The 7,175-nt window shown below is 38.0% G+C and overlaps 1 long non-coding RNA gene across 1 annotated transcript in view; it reads left to right on the top strand.

Annotated features, from left to right (window-relative positions):
* The first annotated feature begins 603 nt into the window (after positions 1-603).
* The window catches only part of LOC102016740, a 29,753-nt gene continuing 23,181 nt past the window's right edge, over positions 604-7,175 (top strand). Inside the window, exon 1 of the long non-coding RNA XR_264608.2 lies at positions 604-736. This is a non-coding gene — a long non-coding RNA (uncharacterized LOC102016740). The remainder of the gene's footprint in view (positions 737-7,175) is intronic.

The following is a 7,175-nucleotide window of genomic DNA, read 5'->3' as shown; positions in this document are numbered from 1 at the left end:
ACTTTTGATGGTGAAATATGGCCCTATTCAAAATGACCAAAAGACCATGAGTGAAACAAGGATCATAGCCATGTAAGAAGTAGTAATGGCGAGTGCGCTAGTGAGTAGTAGATAAAATTTTCAAAAAATGGAAAGTGTGACTTGAGGATTAGCAGAAGAATGAAGTAGATAGCTTGATAGACTGCACTGAAATCTGTTGTTGCTTTGTTTTGTTTTGGTGGGGGTAGGCAAGAAAAGAGTGCACTGAGATTTTAAATAGAAGCAGGAGAAGCTCAATGACATAAAATTTAAGGAGGGAGAAATAGTGGAGAAGGTAGTGTTCTTAGGGAAGAGTCAAGTTTTCCAAGAAGCTGCTGTGAACATGCAGGGAAGAGGCTCTAATCTGACAGTCCCATCCCAGAGGCTCACTGGGAGGCTTTCAGAGATGGAGAGAGACAGGAAGAGGGGAGAGAACCCTGAGGGAAACGATTCTGGAGGAGGAAGTCTGACTCAGACAATTGTGCCGTGACCGAACAGTGATAAAGAATTTGGTGAGATAATTGTGGGAAGGGTCTGGTAGTGAAATACGGGAGGACTTTGGTAGAAATCTGCTGAAGTCTGAGGCTCCCGGCTGACTTTTAGTCACGACCGCGGGGCGTGTGGGGAGATGCAGTACACGCTTCTGTCCTCCAGCCCCGCCTGCAGTAGTTCACATCAACTCACCGTGACTATACACCCGTGTTGGGTGCTTTAAATCGTACGTATCAACCATGAGCAGAAGGAGGCAGGAAGAAGCATTATCTACCATGTAGACACCATATGAAAGAAATGATAATAATTTTTCTTGGAACAAGGACTTACCCTATGGTTTTAACCTGGTATTGTTTACATTTTTATTTTCTTTCTGCATAGTTCAGACACTTTTAATGAAAGGTTCCAAAGTATTCACTTATGTCTGTGTGGATGTTTGGCAAGAATTAGGAAAAACATCAGAAAATTGGATGAAAATGTAGTCTGTTGATATTTCAACCTGAGGACTCAAATAAAGCGTAAAAGTGAGTAAAAAGAGCGGAGGAGAGACACATCTCACCCAGTTGTTTTGCATGGCTTGTTATAACGATCAGCTTTTGGGGCAGATGATAACATGTAACTGGCTTCCTTTGTTGCTTCTGTCATTACTGTACTAAGTGCTGGAGCAGGCAGAGATTCTGGGTAAACTGTGAGAAACACCTTGCTGCTTTAAAACATGATTTGGCTGTTATTCTTATTTCCCTCAGAAGGAGATGTTTTTCTAAAGAAAAAAGAGCTTAGTGCTGATAATGTAGTAGGAATCCCAAAGCACACTTTTTAAAAACATAAATAAGTGAAAATTATTGTTTTTTTTTGTCATCCTGTCTTTCTCCCTGTCTTTCATATCACCCCATGAGGTTCCAGACATGAGCTTAACTACTGAAAGGACTTGAGCTGCAAATAGTGTACTTGGGAAAGACCTGCGCATCCATGAAAAACAGCCCTAAATAGGATATTCATGTATTTATTGAAATGTAAAATCCATTTCTGAAAAGCCCTAAGTTTAGTTCCGTTTTGCTCTGTGGTACTGTCATTCTGTGCTGTTGCTCAAATGAAGAAGTTGTTTCATTTGCCCTCTACTTTGAAGAGTGAAGCAAGTAAAGGAATGAGGTTTTGGGAGTGACATGTGAGGTTTTTTTTAGCATATTTAACTACTTAGAAAGTGCATGATAAACCAACATCAAAGGTCATCTTGAAACTCCACGGGCCCCTCCTTTGCCTGACTAACCTCCAATTATCCTCCAAAGCTGAGGTAACTGTCATTTCTTTCAGAAGTCTTCTCTAAGTCCCAGGAATAGACGCTCTTCCTGTCATTGCCCTTCACGCTTCCTCTTTCACAGTGCTCTCCATCGCATTATACTGAAATCAGGCCCTAATTCGTTTTTATATACTCAGTGTCATCTGTTTTATGTGGCCTATAAGGAATGCTTAATAAATGTTGGTTTAATTAAAATGTAGAGAGTGACCTTTTTACTATTTCTTCACTACTCTGTAGTTCCTCTTTATCTCAAAAGTGATTATATATTGCAAGAGCAGTTTTGGATTTGCAAATCTTGATAAATCTTACAGAAGTGTTTTGCATAATATTTCTTACAGGTTAAGAAAATTGTAAAAGTGAATGTCATGCATGTGCTAAGGTTCAGATTTATTCTGGGCAAAGCAATGAGAGACATAAAGGTCTAATATTCTCCTTTTCTGGCAGCTGTAGGAACTTCCCCATTGCTGCCGCTTTCTTCTCTTTACTAAGAGGCCAGGCTGCTCTCAGAGATACATCTTCAAAGCTCATTATGACATGGAAACCAAAGCAATGGCATCTCATATTTTATTGCTCTGTATGTCCTCTTCTTACTTTGAGTGAGATAGATATACTGTAGAGGTAGGATCTAACTTATGAAGTTCTTCCTTGCAGAATGACCTTATATTTTTCCTCCATCAAAATTTTTACTGATGGAATAAGTAGGAAGAATGGAATACAAACTGGGTCTGAAATGTCACTGGTTACAGGTATAAGATGTGAAAAATTTTTCATGAATAGTTTTGACAAAATCCTAGCCCTAAATGAATCAAACAAGCCTCGTTTTCTTTCTGTGCTTATTCTTGAGCAAGTAGATGGAATCTAGTTTTCCACTTCAAATTCATCATCCATAGCCTTAGCTGGGTCTTCAGATTGCCTGTGGTTTTATTCAATTTCTTAGCCCACAGAGCTTGCAAAAAGGATTGATATGCTATATTATTAATGGGGATGAGCAAGTTCTGAGGGTGAAAATGTGGAAAGTGGGAGACAAGTCACAAACTTGAAACAATACAAGGTAATGAGGTGTCACACTGCATACCTGCTTCATGATGGGATGAGAAGTGACACAATAGATCACTTGGCAAATACATTCATTCAGCAGAGAGAATTCTTTTGGGTGGACCCTAAGGAAGATCTGTAGATCAAAGTAATCTGTGGAAAGGAGAAAGGAGAGGAATAATTCAGGGAATTTAAAGAGACTCAGCACTGTAATATGTCAACTGGCTAGATTGAACTACATTTCCTAGAATTATTTTTCCTGTAGGTTTCCTTTAGGTTGGGTCACAAGGAAAATTTTTCATGAAAAATAAAAGATGTATTTTTAACACTCAGAAAGTTGAGGCAAGAGCTTTTATGGTTCATACTGGTTTTATACTGTTTTTTATACTGTTGCTTGCCTGCAGGACTGATATGGCTGTCCCACCTCCCTTTGGGTCTCCTTCACCTTCAGTCCTGGGCCATGTCTGTTGAGTTTCATGATAAAAGATTGTTACAGTTTGTGTCTGGATGTCCCTCAAAGTCTCATGCAATCATGGGGCAGGCTTCTAGACTTTTTGATTGATCCATAGTCCAATGCTGAGATTATGGGTTTGAGTGCTACGCCCGCCCTGGGGCAGGGAACCTGCACATGATATAAGGGAGGGAAAGAGGCTTGCTCCTGTCACTCCTCCCTTTTGCTCTTGCTGCTTTTGCTGGTTTGTGCTGTCATGAACAGTTGCCCTCTGACATGTGCCACCCTACCTTGGAGCCAGCTGAGTATGGACTGAAATCTCCACAAACTCTGAGTTAAATAAACCTTTCCTTTCTTAATTTTGGGTGTCAGGTATTTGTCTCAGTAATGAGAAGGAAAAGTAACCAAGACAAAGGTGTGGGTTTCTCCTTAACAATACTCACTTCATCAAGTTGAGTTTCAATTTGTCCTAATAAGTTTGTTTTCTTTCTATCTCCATGTGATATCCATCTTCCTTTCCTACTGCTCTCACATCACATTAAGCATGAAAACATCAACTTTACAGAGGATCTTTAGGCAGTATCTATAATTATATAAAGTCAAACAGCATTTAATGGTTATGTCTTTCATGAAACCTTACTGATGCAGAGGTAATTGAGGTTTTTGTATATTTTAGTCTACCACTTTTATCTCACAGATACATGTCATCCATCATAATGAAGTTACTTATTTTTAAATTGAATTTTTTACTTTTTCCTTGAAGATACTATTTGGCCCCAGAAACCATTTTAAAGGCCACAGATGTCTGCAGAGCCTTTTTTTTTTTTGGTTCAGGGAATCAAACTTATGACCTCAGGCTTGCCAGGGAAGCGCTTACGCTGCTGAGCTACATCCTTGGCCCCCAGAAACCATTTTAGTACATTGTTTTTGTCTTGATCTGGAAAATAAAGCCTACAGAGTTAGCAGAACAAAGATAGAGTCCCTAAAATTAGCAACATGGGATGATGAGTCTATGACTTGAAAGAAATTCATCATTGTGCAAGGTATCCAATTTAGGTGTTTCATTATTCAGTCTACAGAAAGGAGCTACTTTACTTTAGCAAGGACACTTCAGTACTGTTCTGCCTTCAAGATTATTGTGTTTATCCACATAAATATTTCCCACCCAAGCCTCAATGTCCTGCTCTTTTTTACCCCCAGTGCTTTAAATATGACAGAAAACATTTAAAGCTGTGTATTTAGTCTCCATTTCAGTTCTATCATTAAATAACCCCATCCTAGACATGATTTTCAGTATGGGTGGCCACAGATAGAGAAGATAAAGGTCTCCAATAAAGCTACCACTTAGATAATTTGGCTTTCAAAGAATTCTTTTTTGTTTATGTGTGGGAGGATTAATCTTCAGCTGTCATTTTCTACTTGTACATTGTCTAAGGCTGTCATAAGAAGCAATCCTAATGCATATTTTTGAATTCATCTGTTTTACACACTGGAACAGTCAGTGACTTCCCATGCCCTTGCATTCTATGTACACTTCATTCTTAATAAAAGATAGAGGAATAAATACCACCCCAATTGCCACCAATAGGGTCTGTTGGCTCCACATAAGTGAGCATCTGCTTTCTTGATGTTCTTCCTATACCAATTATTTTAGTCCAGATCTTATAAAAAGCTGACCCCAAGGAAAACCAAAGATTTGAAATACATATAGTACAAGAAAAAATGTGATGTTTCATTGCATGGACTACCACTTCATGATGAGCTTTAAAGCCATACATAAGAATTCATAGCAGATGTGGTATGTTTCCATGTGCTGCAGATAAGAATTATATATTGGGTAGAAAATACAGAAAAGGGGATTCCTTACACCAGGCCCTCCATGCCATTCTTTGTTTCCCACTGGTCAAGTTTTCCTCCACAGGGGCTAACTACCCTGAATGTTTTGGTTACGTCTCCTGGCTCTTTTTTGGATGCTTTCAAAGCCAGATTCCGCCTATATGCAGGATAGGAAGCAGGAATGATATGGATGAATTCAGTGCATGAGATATATCAAACTGAACTTGATTTGGTGCTTCATTGGGGACTATAAGAGAGGGCTCAGCAAAAAAAGAAAGTAGTGAAATCTGAAGATGTGGATTGGTGGCTAATATGCTGGTAGTACTAATGTAAAGTTCATTTTTCTGACATTTTCTCATGCTCTGCATATCAAAGATACAAGATCATCTCCACCTGCATCCTTTCTATATGTGTTTTCTATTACTTACAATAGAAATAATGGAAAAACTAGCTCTGTATTGTGTTCTATTCCCCTTGACCATCTCAGGAACCCAAAGCCTCTGACGGACTTTACCTTTTCTTTGCTTTTTTTTTTAAATGAGATCCATATATTTCCTTTTGTCCTTCATGAAGTGGGTTTTATCAATAGGTCTGAGTGCCTACATGGAATACATGTGGCTGCATATGAAAATATTCCCGATTTCAGAAGGGGGTTGTAGCGTAGCATAGCAGTGCTTGCTTAGCAGTGCGAAGGCCCAGGGTTCAATCCCAGTACTGAAAAACAAAACAGATGACCTCCCAAATACTCCTGATTTTACCTGAATTTAATTTCATGTATCAAGTGGTACAGAGTCATTATTATAAGCCAAATATTAAACCTAATTTTCTACCTCTTATTACTTTTCTCCAGGAGCAACTATGTTAAAATTTTGATGTGTTCGTATTAAGCTATATAAATATGTACTCTAGAAGAGATAGTCATTGTTTTCTAATACTGTGCATTTCACAACCCCCCTCCATAGGTGATAGATTGAGTTTGTGTGATAGTGCTGGCCAGTGAAATCAGACTGGAAACAATGTAGGTCACTGTGGGGCTTAGCTCTGCCGTGACAGTGTCCAGCCTCCGGTTAGCATCACTGTCAGGCAAACAAGGTTTCTGACTGGCATGGATTCTGTGTGAGAAAAACAAACTTCTTTACAGAAGCATGAATCTATGGAACTTCATGGTATTCTGCTGAAATAACTAATGTTATTAGTAATAACTAATGGATATTAGTAATAACTAATATCCATATATTTTGCTGGAAAGATAGGAATAGACAGGGTATATTATTCTACAGTCTTCTTTTTTCACTTAACATTATTACTAGAATTTATTCATCCTTTGTGAAATTGGAATCATATTCTATGATAGGACTTTACCATAAATTATTTTACCATTCTCCTACTGTTGTGTTTTCATATTGCTCAAAACTTTTGCTTTGATCTGATTTTTCCTCTACAACCTATGTTGAAATAAATGACTTTATACAGACAGCTGTACATACTGACATTTATTTTTGTAGTGCAATTTTCCCAAAATTAAATGCGTGGACCAAAGGATTTATGTGTTTATTTAAGTAAAGCTTTCCAAACTACTTTACAAAAGTATTTTAAGCTTTTCATACAAATACCAGGTAAATATGTGTGCTTATTTTTCTTTAATTTTAACAATGCTGGGTGACACAGATAGTCCAGTTATTGATTTCTAAATTATATACAAATTTTCATAGTTATGCAAATATTTTCCATATACTTTATGCACATAGAAACTTCATGTATATTTTTACTCTTGCACTATTTTATGTACTTTTGTGTTTTCTTTCATCAGAGTGTGAAAGCTGGGTTGAATGGGATCTCTAGACTAATTTGCTGAGGAATCTCCAAACTGATCTCCACAGTGGTTTCACCAGTCTGCATTCCCACCAGCAATGGAGAAGAGTTCCTATTTCTCCACAGCCTTGCCAGCATTTGTTATTGGTTGATTTCTTAATGTTAGCCATTCTTATCGGGGTAAGGTGGAATCTCAATGTTGTTTTAATTTGCATTTCTTGAATGACTAATGAT

This window comes from Chinchilla lanigera, unplaced genomic scaffold (genome assembly GCF_000276665.1).
Source record: "Chinchilla lanigera isolate Chin_1 unplaced genomic scaffold, ChiLan1.0 scaffold00120, whole genome shotgun sequence".
In the NCBI taxonomy this organism is placed as follows: Eukaryota; Metazoa; Chordata; class Mammalia; order Rodentia; family Chinchillidae; genus Chinchilla; species Chinchilla lanigera.
This window is presented reverse-complemented; position numbering and strand designations above follow the sequence as displayed.